The sequence below is a fragment of the Larus michahellis genome, chromosome 3 (genome assembly GCF_964199755.1).
Source record: "Larus michahellis chromosome 3, bLarMic1.1, whole genome shotgun sequence".
Lineage (NCBI taxonomy): Eukaryota > Metazoa > Chordata > Aves > Charadriiformes > Laridae > Larus > Larus michahellis.
In genome coordinates this window covers 80,110,896-80,128,445 of record NC_133898.1, presented here as the reverse complement: position 1 = coordinate 80,128,445, position 17,550 = coordinate 80,110,896, and the positions used below count along the sequence as shown (strand labels likewise).

General features: G+C 41.6%; 1 protein-coding gene across 6 annotated transcripts in view; it reads right to left on the bottom strand.

Moving 5' to 3' along the window:
- FYN (FYN proto-oncogene, Src family tyrosine kinase) overlaps window positions 1–17,550 on the bottom strand; it is a 139,757-nt gene that overhangs the window by 69,687 nt on the left and 52,520 nt on the right. For all 6 annotated transcript variants that reach the window (XM_074580925.1, XM_074580929.1, XM_074580924.1 and 3 more), the window contains one exon: window positions 7,518–7,588. The gene's annotated coding sequence lies outside the window, so the exon portion shown is untranslated. The remainder of the gene's footprint in view (window positions 1–7,517; window positions 7,589–17,550) is intronic.

Here is a 17,550-nt window from a genome sequence, read left to right as displayed (position 1 = left end):
AAAGAATCTAAAAAGTCACGTGCTATTTGTATTTTTATCCTTTTGCCTGTAAAGCCACTTACTTCAGTTATCATGATTTTTGCCCAAAATAAAATACAAGGTAAGAAATGCAGTTTGAGAAAAAAAAGGGCAAAACTTATGTCGGTAAATTAATATGGTCTGAAAGGCTGTTAGAGGATTAGATACCACCTTGTAAGACTAGAAAGGCAGGATTCTCAGCACTCAGCACAGCATTCAAAACCCTAATAGACCGAGATAGTAGATTTTATATTTCTCACTACTGCTGTTGCATGACATGATCAAGGATGCACACAATCTTCAAGGCTTTTCAAGCTTTTACCAGAGGGAAAATTTCAAAGCAGACTTCTCCCTGCCTCATAATACTAAATGGGCTGGGCAGGAATGACATTTACACAGTTGAATCTTTTATTATTTTCCCTTAAAGAAAAAAAGAAGCAATATGACTTGCTCTGTTGGATATATTCCTATAGGTGGGCAGAGAACAGGTATAAAGGCCACAAGGACAAAACACTATTTATTAGAAGGCTGTATAAACCTCTGTTAGCTCTGAGGTTTCCAGGGTGATACCTTCAGCACGAACACAAACTTCTCATGAATTTATGCTCACTGGATATTTTTTAAAAATCGCTGTCAGTGATTTCCCTGATAACATGTCTAGGGAAGAGCTGACTCTCCCAGACCAGTGAAGGCTGTGTGGGACCCCTTGGAGCCCATGAATACTGCTCACCGTTGCTAGCAGGGCTGCTGCAGGACGATGTGGAGCGTTCCTCGACAGAGCCTTCCACCTCAGCTGATGGAGAGTGACTTGTCAAGCAGGAATTTCCCCCACCACTGAGCACTGCCCTTCAAGATCCACCCATCTTCATTTTTATTTTGAAATGGGTATTGTGACACAGTACTGCAGGCATTCTCGAACCAGGCACTAATGCATGATCTTCACACTATCTTCTTTAGTTTCTCTTCTTGGTTTTTCTGGATTGCTTCCCAGGCTTTCTTTTATCTTTGAGCTTAGCAAACTGATTAATATAAATAACTCAATGTCCAAAAATATTCAGCTTTGGTAATCTGCAACGAGATCTCTCCTCTTCTCTGTGCTCCTTTTTATGCAGTTTCATTATGTTCATGCCAGATGAGCATTTAAGCGAGAGGGAGACGTAATGAGAGATGAAGAACTAGCGCAGTGTGCTTATGCTGTGAGGTGGAAACAGACACTTGTGCCTAGACATCCATACCAAACTCTTATTGAAGAGATAACTTGTCTATAGTATTTAGTGCCCAACATAAAGATTCACAAAAGGCACAGAAAAATCTCCTAAACAAATCCCACAATAATTAAATCTTCTTGATACCACAGCATCCTATATCACACACACACATGCTTTCTTTCCTCCATTTAGTTTCAGCAACCTCCACTGTGCTTGGCCGATAAAATAATCTCCCAAATGATTCTAGCTCTAAAATCTATTAAATCCATGAAGTATTGATGAGGCAGAATTAATGTCGAGAGAATTACATTAACTGCCCCCCTTCCCCTGTATTTCATAAAAGAAATTCTCTAGGAGTAAAGCGGCACTGTGGCTGTGCTACAAAATACAGCACGCTCAGGTCAGGAAAATCTACATCCGTCCACACACCTTAAACTCTACCTATAGACTTATTTATCACTGCAACATGTATTCATTTAGTAAGAGTCTTATCCACAGAAACAACCTTATCTGACGCCTCTATTCCTTTTAATCTCTGGTATGATTCGTGTCTTGCGCACAGCTCATTATGCAAACCGGGCACTGGCTAAGAGCCCTGCCTCTCTCTGCGGCGTTCCTCGCTCCCTGCGCTGCGGGGCTCATTAGCTGCAGGTCGAGAGCGTTACCTACTAAGACCCTGTTGCTGCCTGATAATAAACTTGGCACAAACAGGCCCAAGTTTGGCAATATTCTCCATGCTGGATGCTTGCTGGGAGATTTTTTTTTCTCCCTTGCTTTGTTGTTGTTTTGGATTTTTGGCATGACGTCAGCCAAAATTTTTCAAGCTAATTCTGGAACAAAGCATGGGAAACTGGAGTGATTTGTTCACGTTAAAAACTTCTGGTCATCCCTTGAACAGCTCGAGAGGTTTCGTGATTTGTGATTTGGACCATAAACTTGCAAGGTGTCAAGGCAAAATCTTTGTATTTTGATCTCTGCAGAAAACTCCCAAACATGACTAAATTACTAACTTCTGAAAAAATAAATCTCTATTTGCATGAGCTCACTAAGGAGGTAATGCTTCCTAGCAACCAAAGTCCCCGGAGATCCCACCTACAACACCCCAGGATCCTGCTACCAGCTGGGTGGGACCTGCCTGGTCCAAGCTGCACTTACACTTTAATATTAAATCATCAGAGCTGGGCGTGGAACCAGGTGCAAGGCTATTCCATATCTAAATCTGAACTCATAACGAGTTGGATGGTAGTGGCCCCTGCATTCTATCACATGCAGGTTTTTTTTCAGTCCTCTAGAGGGGAGGAAAGGGAACAGAAGGTATAAGAACATGATGGAACAGGAGTTTCTGTATCAACTGCACAGTGACAAAAATACCTTGATGCACATATAAAAAAGAGCAAAGTTGATATAACACTCCCTAAAGCAACATCTGAACTTTCAAATTTAATTTTTTTCTTTCAATAGAGCATTTGGAGGACTTGCTATCTAGATGTAAAAAAAAACCCCAACCAATTTACCACTTGCAAAATGTTATCATGGATCTTCAAGCTGCTGTGACATCATGACCCACTGCAAACACCTCTGCCATTGAGCCAGCTAAGAAAGCTGGGAGGTACAGCTGCATGTAGTGCTCTGCTCCATCTGCTGTCTTAACTGTCCTTCCCTGTTTCTTCTCCAGGGACTACAGCAAGAGGGACATCCAGATGGATGGCCCACAGACCAGCTCTCTTTTGCTGAGCAATCCCAACAATTGGATCACCTCAACTTCAGGGGAAAAAAGAAAAGAAAAAAAAGAAAAAAGAAAAGCTAAACTAAAGGGATTACCAGTGAGATATAGGAAGACACTTGGGAAAATGACAGACACAAAGATCTCTTCTGCAGGAAACTGGAACGTAACGTCCCTGTGTAGGGTTATCTGATTTAATGAACACAAGTATAACAATGCTTCACATCTCTTAAAAGAGCAGACTAAATCCAACCTGATCGGGACTGGAGACATGCAGTTCTGGGCAGGGAACAGGCCCCATTCCTTAGAAATCTTATGGACCAGATTTAACATTTACCACACCCAGTGGCACCAACATGCTCATCTTTTACACAGATTAGACTGGAAGAAAAGAAACAGGCTAAAATAGAAGGATTTACAACCGTATCATACCAAATCTTGGTAAACCCCAAGATATTTTAAAATGCTCAAGCATTTCCACACACTTTCTTTCCTAAGGATGCATGATAATCTTCAGCCCATAGAAAGAAATAATGAAGATACATACCAGAAGCACATTATGAGGCACATTGCTGCCCAAACTAATGACTCTGAAAAATGAAGAGCTACTAGAAATAGGACCAAAATGCACCAGGTCAGCCCTAATTACAGAGAACAGCTAATGATTCCGGCAGAGCCTCTTGTGGGCATGGCAGAACACAGGTAATAAAGCAAAAGTTACAGCGCAGCGGGTTATTTTTGCAGTGAGAGACCATATTCCAAGCTCTTTGCAGGTAATGCATAGTTGCTCTACAATAGTTTATGTCAGAAACCTGACATAAGAAGAAGAATCACCAAGAGAAATTCAATATAATTTTTGGTAGACATCAAGGATGTAAATAATTGTATCATGCAAATCGGACACTCAAGAATGCACAGGACATCACAGTATTTCTAAAGGCAAACAAATTTAATATGCATAAAGATACCAAAAACCTGTGTCTATATAACTTCTAAAAATCAAAGCAGGCACTGCCTGCTAAATTGTTGTTTAAAATAAAGAGAATAAAAATGTGACTGTCCTTAATGGGACAAAAACCCAAACCAAAACACCAGATGAGTGTCTTAGCAGCTGAAATCCAAATTTTTCACAATACAAATAAGCAACTACGAATAACAGAAACCATTGTTTAAGATGTGCAATTGCTTCTGATCTACAGAAAAGTGTGCCGATAGGGACAGAACACCATAAGAGAGCATAAGTGACGCTTAGAAATACAAAAAACACTTCTGAAAGGCAAGAGTTTCAAGGGGAGTCTGAACTGGCAAAGAGCAGCCTGACTAGGGAAAAAATTAAAACACAGATCATCCCAAGGTTTTCTGTCCTACATCAGCCATGCTTCTTGGGAACCCTCTCAGTTGTGTAAGTATCTGATGCGGAGCGATGGCTGTTCTTTGGCCGCCTACCAAACGCTGTGCTCAACACAAGACAGGTCAAACCTGTAGTGCCATGCAAATATCTGCTCTGACATCCGCAAGGCTGCTTTACAGAAATTTCATCCAAAGAGGTCTCTTCTCACAGTGCTCAAAGATATCATCAGCTTAGCTGAGGGAGTTTTAAATTCAGCCAAGATTTTCCTCCCAGCATTTAAGTATACTTCTCTAATCTAACCTAAAACCACTATGAATTTTTGATCTGGAGGTTGCATGACCTTTTCTAGGACTTTGATACAAGATGAATAAATAACTGCTGAGCCTCTGAGCTCAGCTGCTACGTCAAGATAAATTCAAAATGTTCTCTTGATGTCCAGTCCTTCTTGGATTCAGTGGGTTAGGAAGAGAGACTGTGACTGATTTTTTGTAATTATTTTTAAACTCTCTGGGAATCTGGAATGCCATAGTCAAACCTACAGTAGGGTCAGAGATATTTCAGAGATCCTTAGAGATAAGAAACTCAAGGTTCCTGATCATTCTACCTCAAAATAAGATTTTGCAAACAGTTCGAAGTGGGAAGATGGTAAAGGACAGCTGGAAAAATAAGAAAAGTTGGAAGAGTCTGTTTATAATGGCTACAGGAAAACAATATTAAATTCTAGGGCAGAATCCTGGAGCATGGAATGGTACAAACGCAGCTCCAGACTGGCTTGAAGAAATTCCAGGATGTTTACAATCCAGCAGTGAGAAGTGTTTCTTTTTATTGGCTTGTATCTCTAACCAAGTCAGGAAAACATGTAGTTTTCAGGAGCATCAGTTTGTCAGCTAACCTTCTCCCAAGTTTCAAGATTCAACTAAGTAAAGCAGCCATGCTCTCCAAGCCTGAACATGAACTATAGGTTAAGAAACATTGCCTAAGTAGAACCTCTGTGAACTAGATTGTGTTTCCCCCCACCGCAACAAGCTTACTGCATCTATGTGACACCACATTTCCTTGGAGCTACAAGAAGCATCTTCCTTGATTTTGGGGTCTTCTCTAAGACTCCCCTCTCACAGTCACAGAAGATGCAAAGTCCACACTGGTTGACAGTGAGCAACAACGATGAGAAACAACAAAGAAGCACTTTTTCACTCTGAGGATGGTCAGACATGGGAACAGAGAGACTGCAGAGTTTCCAGCCTTGGCATCCAGTTGAATTTTAAAAATCTAGGTCCTGACCTAAAAGGACCTGTTTCAGATGACATCTGGAAGTTTCTTCCAACTAAAATTATTCTATGATTCTAAGAAACAAGCTGCTTCTGTCTCTTCCCCCTTGCTGCTCTTGAACTACGCTTTTTTATGCAGCTATGGAGATGAGGCTGGTCTCAGCTGATGCATCTTTGAAGGGAAATTAAAACACAACAATCTTATTACCAGGTCTGACAATAAACTTTTTTTCCATGGTGTTACACGGCATCACTATTTCTGAATCATGACTCTACTCCCTTTACCTGTGAGCACCATGGCTTTGTCACACCCCACACAAAGATCAGCTAATCTGTAAGGACACTGGACAACTTTGAGGATCAAAGTATTGTTACTACCACCAAAAAGAAAACTAAGTATAGCTCCTATCCTCTTTTGCAGTAACAGAAGTCAGCACAAAATCTCATGGACTAATGAGCTCATACTGCTGGTCTGTAGCTCATCTTTGACCCTACAACTAAACTCTAGTTAAATAATTGTTGTTCTTATTTCCCAGTATACGGATATAGGTGCAAGCTTACAACATGACATGGTCAGAAAAGCCCAACTGTAGAGAGAAAATTGTTTAAAAGAATGAGCTACAGTAGGGTTTACCCAGGTACCATTGTACAGGACTTTTCACGCGTTTGGCCAACTTCTTTGTAAAATTCTGATCTTGGTTATCTTGTGTTTTCTTATCTTTAAGACTATAAATTCTGCAGAAGGCTAAATGATTTACATTTAAACATCTGTTAGCTAATCCAGATCTTTCTGTATGATGTAACAACATCTGTTTTTTTTTAAATGGCAGAAAAGAACACGTGTTCTCACAGAGCCGGTCTTTGATTTTCAGTTTTCTACCCCGCAGGCTATCCGACTCTTAAGTCTTCTGCCAGTGGAGAATAAGTCAGTTTTCATCTGCAATCTGCACGTGCTGGCTGAAGAAAAAATGCCAGTCCAAGGGTATGCTTGTCCAAGGGAAAGAAGGGACACAATCTTCTGCTGGCTTTTTTTTTTCCCCAAGGGCGATGGTGATAGATTGGCACCAGTCAGAACTGTATATATTGTCAGTCTCCTAGAGGGAAAAGCAAGATGAGCCTACAAACTGCTCCAGATCTGCTGCTTTTTTGCAGGTTGGAAGAGTTTTCTCAGGATTGCTGCCCTCCAGTTGAGGCATGTCACTAATTACCACCCATTCTTCTCTGCTTCCTTCTCCTCGCAGCAGGGCAACTCAGCAGCACAGACACACCACACATGACGTGCCATATTCCCAAAGTGCCTGTAGGACCAGAAGTCTGTAGGAAGTTGGGGCCTCTGGAAGTGTTGCATACAGAACAGCCAGGGAAGCAGCAAAGCTTGTCACGTGGGATGGAAAGGAGGAACAGGAAAACCGGTATAGCACACAGGAGCATTAACTACCTCCCTATCTCTCTGGCATAAACAAATCACCCTAGCTCCATGTGGCAAGTGTGCCAGTCAGACATTCTGGGAATGGATGGAAAGATTTCAGGGTGACTGGACACCCCCACCACTTAGGGAGGGATGTGCTCCCTCTACATTATTTTTGCTCCTGATTTTTTATACCACTATACCATTTTTTTGTTCCCCTTGTTTTTAAATTAGGCCTTTGTGTTTCTTCTACTCTAGGTTTTAGCTCAACCACTCTTCAGCAGAATATAACAGCTACAAACACAATAAACGGATGCCACTGGAGCAAATGAAACTACATTCCTTGCCCTGAGGCCTAGCATACTGTTTTCTGTCAATGCTTCTCATACTGCGAGCCTCCATAGCAGAGGAAGAAAACCACATACAATCAACTGTCTCTCTGTATTTCTCATCAGCTAAAAAAAATTTAAACTGAAAAAAGCTAAAACAATCTTTCTGAAATTCTCATTGAAAACTAAAATTGATCAAAAGCAGCACTTACCAGAATTTCCCCCCAAAACAGAGCAAGTTTACATTCACCACATTTCCTCAAAAATGGCTCGAAAACATGCCCTGGAAAATAACAGAGAAAGGGAAAGAAAACGTTAGTGAGTGGAACACGACAATTTATGTTACATGTCTTTCTCACTCTGCTAGCATTTATTACCAAACTTCCACCATTTTTTCTGTTTTAGGGAAGGAGGTAATTGGATTTGAACCTTCACAACTAATTATTAAATTCCACCGGTATTATGCAAAATATTAAAATAATTGCAAGACTCCCTCTGACTGCTCAGACACATCACTGTCACTGGCACGACAGCTATTCAGACTTCAGGGAGACGAGGTCAACAACATGAAACACGCAGCAGCATACAGCAAGCGTGCCAATTATTTTAGATCCAGCCCTAAAAAAATTGGTCAACCCAGTATCTCTTTGTGATTTTGCTTTGACAAACTGTTTTTGAAATAGCATGCACGTAAGGCTCTCGACAGCCTCCTTGTTTGAAAACTACACACACACAAAAAAGGGTTTATGCCACACTTCTTTTTAGACTGTATTAATTACTCGTTGTTCTCTAGAAGAACAAAGAGGGAGAAGAAGTAAGTCAATGCAATATCTAGTATGACACACACTAGGGCCAGCTTGAGGAAGATGGAGAGCAGAAGTGACAAATGCCATCATTTTGCCAACCCTGAGTAAATTTCAAATGACAGCTACTCCTTATCTTTCCTTGAGGCAAAATCTTTGAAAGAACAACTCACAGAGCACAGACTAACAATGATGTTAAAACGTTTAGTCTGTAAACTCCTAGAAGACAAAGGGGCTATGATTCTGCTGGTGTTCAGGTTTGGGAACGGTAACTATAAAGCAAACGGAGAAGGACACACGTTTCAGCGCCCAGAGGTCCGCACCAGTGAAGCTAGACTGAATTTGAATTGCTTTAAACTCCCGTTCCCTCCCAAATACATGCTGAATTTTCCATGAGAGAGGCATCTGTGAAATTACTGGTGGATGAGTAACTTTACAGCTATACATGGAAAACTTGGAGCCCTGCATTATTGATCGCAGAAATCTGCCTCAGCTGCAGAAGCAGCAGTATCTCTCCTGAAGGATGCTGTAGGCATCCACAGGAGAGGAAGGGGGAATGACTTCTTAGGTCAAAAATGACTTTTACTGTTCATCGTTACATGAAAGGTAGCTAGGAAAATAAAATTTCTATTAAAGAATCACCAAATAAATCTTCCTTAAAACATGGCAACTGGATTACACTGCTCTAAATCCTGTGATTAGTAAGCAGACCTCTGATCTCATAAGGCTAAGACTTCATTTTGGGCGGAGAGTTCAGGGTGGAGAGAGAAGAAAAAAAATCATTACAAATCAGTGAAAGATTTTAGGAAGAGACATTTTTAATCACAAAACTACAAACCATAGTGTCTTCTTTTCTACTTGCTTTCTTTGTTTAGTAGTTGAGAAAAAAACCCGGGCATATCAAGAAATAAAGAAAAAAACCCAACACCCCCTCCTCCCTCTAAACCTTTTGTACAGCTTGGCAGAATTTGTGAAAACACTGAAAACAAGATGGGTCTTAACTGCTTTGCTCAAGCTCGGGGAAGGTGGTTATTATTCCAGTGTCATCCATTTCCCTCCCTAGCTTCCAGGCATTTGGCCCGGAAAGAAAAAATCAAGTCTAGAAACTCTACTTCTGCCTCAGAACTAATTGGATAACATCTGCATGCAGAAAAGTTAGGAGCTTAAGAGACGAGCCAGGTCCGAAACAATCCAACAGCACCTCGACTCCAGATTAGCTCATTATTTTCTTCTACACCAAGAAACTGATTTAATAATTTCCCGAGAGAAGTGACAAGTAAGGGAAACGCTGTACTCTACACTGCTGGTCCCATGAACATTTGACAGACAGGGGCTGGCACTGCTGCCAAAAGGGGCTGAGCCCCCCCCAGCACTGGTGCGGAGCTTCTGGATGTGTCCCCAGCAGCGCTCCCTCCTTCCCTTCCTCCCTCCCTCCTTTCTTCCCTCCCTCCCCACAGCACAAATGCCTGTGCAGCAAACAGGGCTGGGGGAGCAACTGGGATTAAAATGAACTGAGTGAATTCTTTAGCCCAGTTTGCAAATTAACTATAAAAAAAAAAAAAAAGAAAAAAAAAGGTGTCACTAGGGAAAAAGTGACGAAAGGATGGACAGACAGATGTAGGATTTGGGGAATGGCAGGTCGGCTTATTTGGCTGCAGTGCTAGTTTCAACCAACAGTAAACTCCACTGTTAGGGTACTGGATTGCAGGCAGCTGCCTTAACACATGCTAAAGGAGTCTAGTCCAAGCCCTCGGTTGAGACCGTGTATGACGAAAACTAGTAAGAAGACTAGGTAAAGGGCTGTCGAGTTAAATGTGAGACAGAGACGTGATTTACCACATTTCTAAGCTTGCCAGATCTTTTGAACTTTGGGGATGGTGGGTTGAAAGCTTGAAATCTTTCCAGAGGATGCGTTTTGCTTGATTTTGGTAGATGATGCAAAACATGCCCTGTCTCTCTGGCTACAAAGGAGATGAGGTATCTGGGTGTAGAGCAGGGCAGGAAGGGAGAAGGGAAGGGAACGTTTTTTGCTGTATAACTGGGGGCGAGGGCTGGACATGGCTTGCAGAGAAAACCAAAGATTATTCACTCTTGCTTTGTATTCACCCTGGGGTCTGTACAGAACTCAGTTTTGCCTTGGTGATTTTCATTCTACCTAAGCACATAGGAGGAATATTCATTTTTCTTGAAGGCTTTGGATAATGTTACTTATCTCCAAATTCTGACCAGCACTTTTTAGAAAAGCTTTGCTGACTTTGGAAAACACAGCGTAGGAAATGCAAAATAAATTAATATAGGCTTCAAGGCACACCAACTTTGGCTTCTTTTGCAATTAGTATAATAAATAGAAGAGGTGACAAAAGGGTTGCCTGAATAGAATTACTAATGGAAGAGAGCTTGCCTTCCCAAGATTCTGTGCTTGGGAAAAATGAAAACCTGGAAGTAGCCATCTGACTATTCAGTGAAAGGTGCACTTCTTTCAGATAAGTCTATATTCATAAACAGTTCTTTTAAAAGAAGGCATTGACCATAAAAGGTTTTGATTTGCTTCTGTTATGAAGACTTGGCTATGAGTGTTCAAAGGTATACCCTAATATCCAACAGGCTGCTGGCACCAACTGAATGGCACATAGTAAAAGCTGAAGTTTATTTGTTATCCCAGCCAGGGGAAGAGTGGGCAAAGAAGAGAAGTTGCAGGCAAAGGAAAAGCATTGAGAACGAAAGCCTTTTCTGAAAAATTTCACATTGAACTCCCCTTCTGCTTACCATCTAAAATCAAATACAGAATGAGAATGGCTTTAGAGTACGATCAATTGAATAGTATTAGATTTAAGCAACATCAGCTTCCTGCAAGTAGCTGCAACTTGCTACCCATCCCAGGCCAAAATATTTACAGCAGGGTCACCCCAAACGGTGACACACACACCACTGCCAATATGGAAGTGGTGACCAAATGAAAGCTGTCTAAGCATCTCCTTTTAAATGGTAAGATATGGTAAAATACTTAGCACACCAACAGACATGAAAAGTTGCTCTGAAGCTCAAAAAAACTTGATTTGAAACTTTAAAGAGAAACAAAACACTCTTAGGAGATAATTAAGCTTACTATATGCCAGGAACAGCCGTTTTCCTCTAAGCAGCACCAGCTTCAACAAATTGGATTTTTTTACCAAAAAATTATACCACCCCCCCAGCATTGCACATATACCAGCAGTCTTTTTATGTAGCCTTGTGTAAAAATTACTTTGTTTTTGTAAAGAAAAAAGTATTTTTTGAAACAATGCGGTGAGTAGCACACCCACACGTCATTCGTGTATTGTGTTTCATGACGTTGCCTGCTTCATGAGACAATCCCTGCATATTCCCATCAGCTTCCACATGCGTTTTTGTCAGTTCATACTGAGATCAGAATTAAGTTTATTACCATGGGCAAAAGAGAAATCACTGCCAGGAGACATAGTAACTACTGTTTTTTCAAGCCTGCCGTCCCAAATCTGTTAACATCCACCAACTTCAAGGATCTCTGGATCAAGTCCACCGTGAACAATTCTAGACAAGAACCCACAAACCCCCCTTATTTTTCATTAGAGGAAAACATTGTTAGGTGACAATTTACCCAACGTTTGAAAGAGATAAAAACATTATTTAAGGCATAAAAACAGTTCCACGGAGGATTCTGGTCTGGTACATGTTGCAGTTGCTGCAGTTCATGCGAGCGTCACCCAGGTGGAGGAAGTGGGCTGGCTGAAGTCGTAAGTGGTCTTAAATACTTTTCAAACGCTAGTAGATGCAATTCAGTTTATGATACTCAAACACAGAAGAAAATCTACATAATGATACGCATCTGTCAGTTTTCTCTTAGTAACATGCTTCTGCTGCCGTTTTTTTCAAACCTCAAGTAGAAGCAGGCATGCCTGGTTTTTGCGCTGCTATTTTACTTGGCAAAAAACTGGGAAGAAGGTTTTCAGGTTGGAGAACAGTTTACAAATGGATGTATCTGGGTCAGGATGTCTAACCTGTAAATAGGCTGGATGAACTTTGTAGAAAAAGTGCTGGGTTAGTCTGCAGAGAAATAGCCTTTCTTTTTCACGTGTTCTAATGTCATTCGTGCTTATTTTACAACACATCGTATTACAAAGATTTTGGGCCGTGCCATGAATTAATCCAGAAAGTATTTTTCAGTAGTAGGTTAGTACGGCCCTACAGCAACAGAGTCTTCAGTCACCCTTTTTAGACAGGTTCAGGACTCTGTTACCTGGGAGGCTGCTGACGCTGGTGTTTCGACAAATGTGGAGAGGGGTGCATGTTCAGTTTTGCCTAGAGTGCAGTATTTTCCACCTATTCCTACCACCTTAAGATTTCTAATCCTACTAAAACCCCAAAAAAGCATTAAAAAACCCAAAACCTTCTAAAGGCAACGCTGAACACAAGAAGAAAAACAATCTCCTGCGTGCTGACTTTATATGACCAGTTTATAAAGGAACTGCACATTTTAACTTACATAAAGCAATCTTTTACTACACAATGCCAGATTACATATAAAGCTTTCTTTATATGTAAAGCTAAAGAACATCTGAAAGCTTTCCAACAATGAAATGTTTAAAGTTTAAGGGAAGCTTATAGGCTTGCTCTTAGACAGAGACAGAAGCCTCCCTGTTACCCTGAAACTACCCCTTTCTGAGTGAGGGTCCCAGATAGCGGGCGCACGATATGAAAAAGCTCGGTCACCAACAGCGGGGGGAGAGCTGAGCGGCAGAAAGAGGGAGCGCCAACAGAAAGCCATTCCTGCAAGGAGGACAGACACAAGCCTGGACACCAGCAGAGGGGAAAAAACCCCAGTAACATCATTAGAAGACTCTACGAAGACTAAACACTACCATTCTGGTGGTTCCTCCTCCCATGCAACAGTGCCAAAACTTAGAAAGAGGACAGTGGCTACAGGACAACCACCCTGCATTTTTTCATGTGACACTCACTGGATTTCTAAAATAGTTACTTGAAAGCTTCATGCAGTTGCAGGATGTAAATAAGGATAACTACGTCCCTCTCTGAAAGGAGTCCCAAAGGAGATTAGTAGTTTCAAAAAAAAAATACGTTTGTGTGCACCATCAAACTTGCAGCTGTCTAAAAACACATCTTTCGAACTGTTGCCCTTTCACTTTGGAGCAGGAGGAACTCAAATGCAAAGTCACTGTTGCAGCAGCAGCAAGTCCTAAGAAACAGGAAACACAGGAGAAAAACATCAGGAAAATACAGAGACTTTGCTTGAACTTTTTCTACTCTTATAAACAGAGATACGAAGAGAAAAAAAACCACAAACTGTGTTAAAGATCATAAGCTGAACTGCTCCTTTTCTGTGCCACTTTAATCTCCTCACACATCAGATCCATTGACTTTTCCTTAGCAGACGTGCTGCTGTCAGCTGGTCCCCATGTCCTGTGTCCTGCGGCTTCCAGCCCTGCCGAAGCACGCCGCTTGCTCTCCTTCTTCCCGGGATGCTTCACTCTCACAGGCAGTTTAAGCCCCTCGATATTGCCAGGTCAATATTGGCAATACTAGTACCTTTTTCCGCTCAACTTTCAAGCAGGATAAACTAAACTAAATCTTCCTTACATTCACAGCCGCTTTTCCAGGCATCAGCTTGCTTTGTAACAACAGCACAGAGCTGAAAGCATAAAGGAGCTGGGCTCTGAAAACATCAAGGCACCATCTAACCAAGCATTCCAGCATGGAAAGTGCCAATACAGGTACAGCGAGGGGATGCATACAGAGACGTAGCAGAGGTGGATGCAACAAATCAGAAGATACCAAAAGCATTAAGAAACACTCGGTGGGACGGGTAGTGGTTAAGGTGAGCAAGTAGAGCACAACACTGTGAGGGTACCAGCCGCAGAAAGGCAAAAGCGGTGTCACTCACAGCCCATTCTTAAATCCTGTCTTTTGAAATCATCCTGAGAAGATCCCACGATCTGTGGCGTCCCTTGCCATCCACACTGCCTGGGAGAGAAGCAAGCACTTCTCTCTCTATACGCTGATAAGCCAGCCTGTGTATTGCCTACCTTGGCTGCCCCGTTGGAACTGCCAGCCCCCGTGCCAGGCGGCCATCAGCCATCACCAGGGCCGAGCAATCAATAGGGGAAGCCATTAGCGAGCTCAATAGTGAGCATGCACTTAGACTGTTACTCATACATGAGGAGCATGTGATTGCAGCAACATACTTCAGTTCTCAAAACAGTAGAAAAATGACTTCATTAATTGCGGGAAGAGTGCTCGCATTTCTCTTTGCGGAAAAATGAGAAGTACTATGCCCCAAACAATTTTTTTTTAAAAATAAATGAATGGAGCCCATAGTCCTAAAAATAGATTGCACTCTCCAACCCTCTGAGCTGGCTCCTAGGAACGCTGCTGGGCACCCCTGGAGCTAAGGGAGGGCACGGGCAGCCAGCGAGGCTGGGACGAGGTGGCTGGAGCCAGCACTGCGTCCCTCTGCTGCACCCTCAGCCTGCACATCCTGACCTGCCTGCTATCCCAGTGGCATCAGTGAACCGCCTCTACGGCCAGATATAAGCACTCACATCATTATGAAAGTTAAAAAAAATAGCAAGGAAAAAAAAAAGTAAGCATAATGTAAGATTTTAGAAGCTTTTGTTTTAATAATTGATTTTGCAGTTTGTCTCGAAGAAGAAAATGTTTTTCTTCTGAAGATACTGGGTTGACCCTAAAGAACCTTTAGCAGAAACTGACTAAACAGCAAATTTATAAACCCACTATAGAAGCAGTAAAGGCCAATTAGAAATACAAATACATTGCAACGTAAATACTGGGGTTTATATACAAAAACTTGTTTTTATAAACAATTTTTCCTCTCCCTCTTAAGAGAGAGTCTTACTCATGCAATAAACATTTTTGTGCTTTAAATCAGTGCGCAGGGCTTTCATTTAGGACATTATATCCATGACATACAATGAAAATGAATGGTGTATATATAGACTATATATGCTAATGTTGCAATACAATGTCATTCATTCCCATTGTGCAAGAAATCATAAAAATACACGCATGGGAAGAAACAGTCTCATGTCATGGACAACATACTTGCAAGCTTTAAACCTTTAAAGAATTCAGCATATATCCTGTATTCTTAGGACAAATTGGGGGTGCAACGGGAATTACTAAGTGTATTACTAAGAACTTCTTGCCTTTGAGACAATTCATAGATTTAGCTAGTTTTGCGTATGTCAACTCATATTTATATGTACAAGTAATACTTTAGTGCATTTAATCACTCCCTATTTTGTACATTTAGTTTTCCTTAATTACTGTAATTCCAAAAATGTCTTGAGAGTGAGACGAAAGCGTGGCGTGGTCTGCAACTGCGCCCCATGAGCTGAGGGGGTTGGGGGGAGGAAGGCACAGCGCGTCTTTGCAGAAGCTACGCCACCTACACGTGGTCACATTTCCTGATGTGAAATACAAAAATGTTGAAAAAGAGGCTGAAGTTTTGCAAGACTAAGCTATTTGTAAACCTATTTCTGCATCAAAGAAAGGCTCTGAAGGGAAAAGTAAACTGTGTAAGAAAAGAACATAGCAACACGATTAAAACACAAACAATGAAAATGCTGCACTGTAAACTAATTATTGACTACAACGAGTCGAAAATAAACTGTTTCCTTTTTGCCATGTTCTCTTTAATCTTCTAAGAGGCAGGAAGGGGGAAGACGGGAGGAGGCTGCAGTGTCAGACTTGTGGAGCTTATCAAATCCCAGATCGGATGATTAGAGCAAAGCTAAGAAGAAAACATCCTCTCTCCACACCTCCCTCCCTCCCCAGAAAGGAAGCACAGCCTTCAGGACCAATCTGCAATGTTTGTTTGTTGCTCTTTAAAGGATTGCTCTGGAGAGCATTTTTCCTAAGCTGTTTTTATCTCTTTCTGGAAGTTTCAAAATAAACAAGAGTACTAGAAATGGAAGAACAGAAAACATTGCATTCTGTTTTTTTGTTGTGTGTTTTTTTTTTTTAATAGTGAGACAAGTAAAATAAATAAATAAAGGTCCTTGATTGTCATACAACACAAAGCGGAAGGAAATAAAAGCTTCTAATCTGAGAAGCATCATTGCAAAACCTAGGAAAAATCACCAACGGGCCGAGGGTGGGGAAGAGTGAAAAAAAGTGGGCTGTCTCTCATGCTGCTTCATTGATTATTTATTTACTTATTTTAATGATGAGATTTCATATTGGTGAGTTCTATATCCAGGAAAGGAAAGAAAAAAAGAACAAGTCAAGAAAGTCACCATATTTTGACAGTTTACTTTCCAAAAACACCCCTGCTCTCTAGTGACTTCCAAAAAAACCTCTCCCATAATGAAAAACAGGAAATTATATTCTCAGGACAACACACTAGAAGTACAAGCGAAAAGATTTTGCAGTGTCATAATGCTTCGGCGTCGAGTGCAGGATCAAGTCTTTATTCTTTCACGCTGCCCTTAAATACATCAGGTCTCCTCTTAGAAAGCGAGTGTCCCAGTGTGAACCAGAGTAAACACAGGGTTCATGTAATTCCAGGATTGTGCTACAATAATATAAACCTCTTTGCAATACAAAAGCCACACAAAAGCATTTATTTTGCTGAAATATTCTATGGATTTAAAATGTCATTACTATTCAGTATAACCCCCCCTACTTGTTTTGTTTTGTTTTTTTTTGTCTTTTGTTTTTCAAGATTAAGCAAATGCCTGAGTGGTGGAACTAATGAAACTGGATTTCCAGCTTGTTTGGGCTCGTGATGCTAAATTTACTACATGAGCCCCTCCCGGGCTGCTCCTGGCTACCCCAAGCCCCACGGTGCCTGGTACCCGGCCACATTTGCTGGGCAAGCCTTGATGTAGCTGCTGGCCAACTGGTGCTGGCGTGCCCGTGGCACCCTGCCCCTGCCACCCCACACCCAGCCCACCTCCTGGCAGCAGCTACTGCATCGGAGAAAGGACCGGGAAGGCTGATGCTGTCCCCGAAGCCCCCTCCCTCCCTGGTTGGAGACAGCCTGCAAAGTTATAAAGAGGACTGGCGCGCAGACACACCGAGTTAACAGCCTAACCCCCACTTCCTCAGGAAACCAGGCTAAAAATCTGGTTTTTCTCTTGCTGTGCCCCCCCGCTCCCCACCCACAACTATGCAGATGCAGTAAAAAAAAAAAAAAAAAAAAAAAAAAAAAAGCATAAACGTAAGGCTTAAGGGCTATACTATATCCCCGAACAGCATCTGGATTACTGTCTCAGGCATGTTTCAGAAGTGTCATTGGCTTCCTGTTTAATATTCATGTTTTATAGCTGCACAAAGTCAGCCTCCGCTCAAAGACCAATATATTACTCTCACATCCTCCAAGCAGATCCTTAATGAGGATATTCTGGTTTCTTGATATTCAGAGACCTTCTGTTGGTATCAGCAG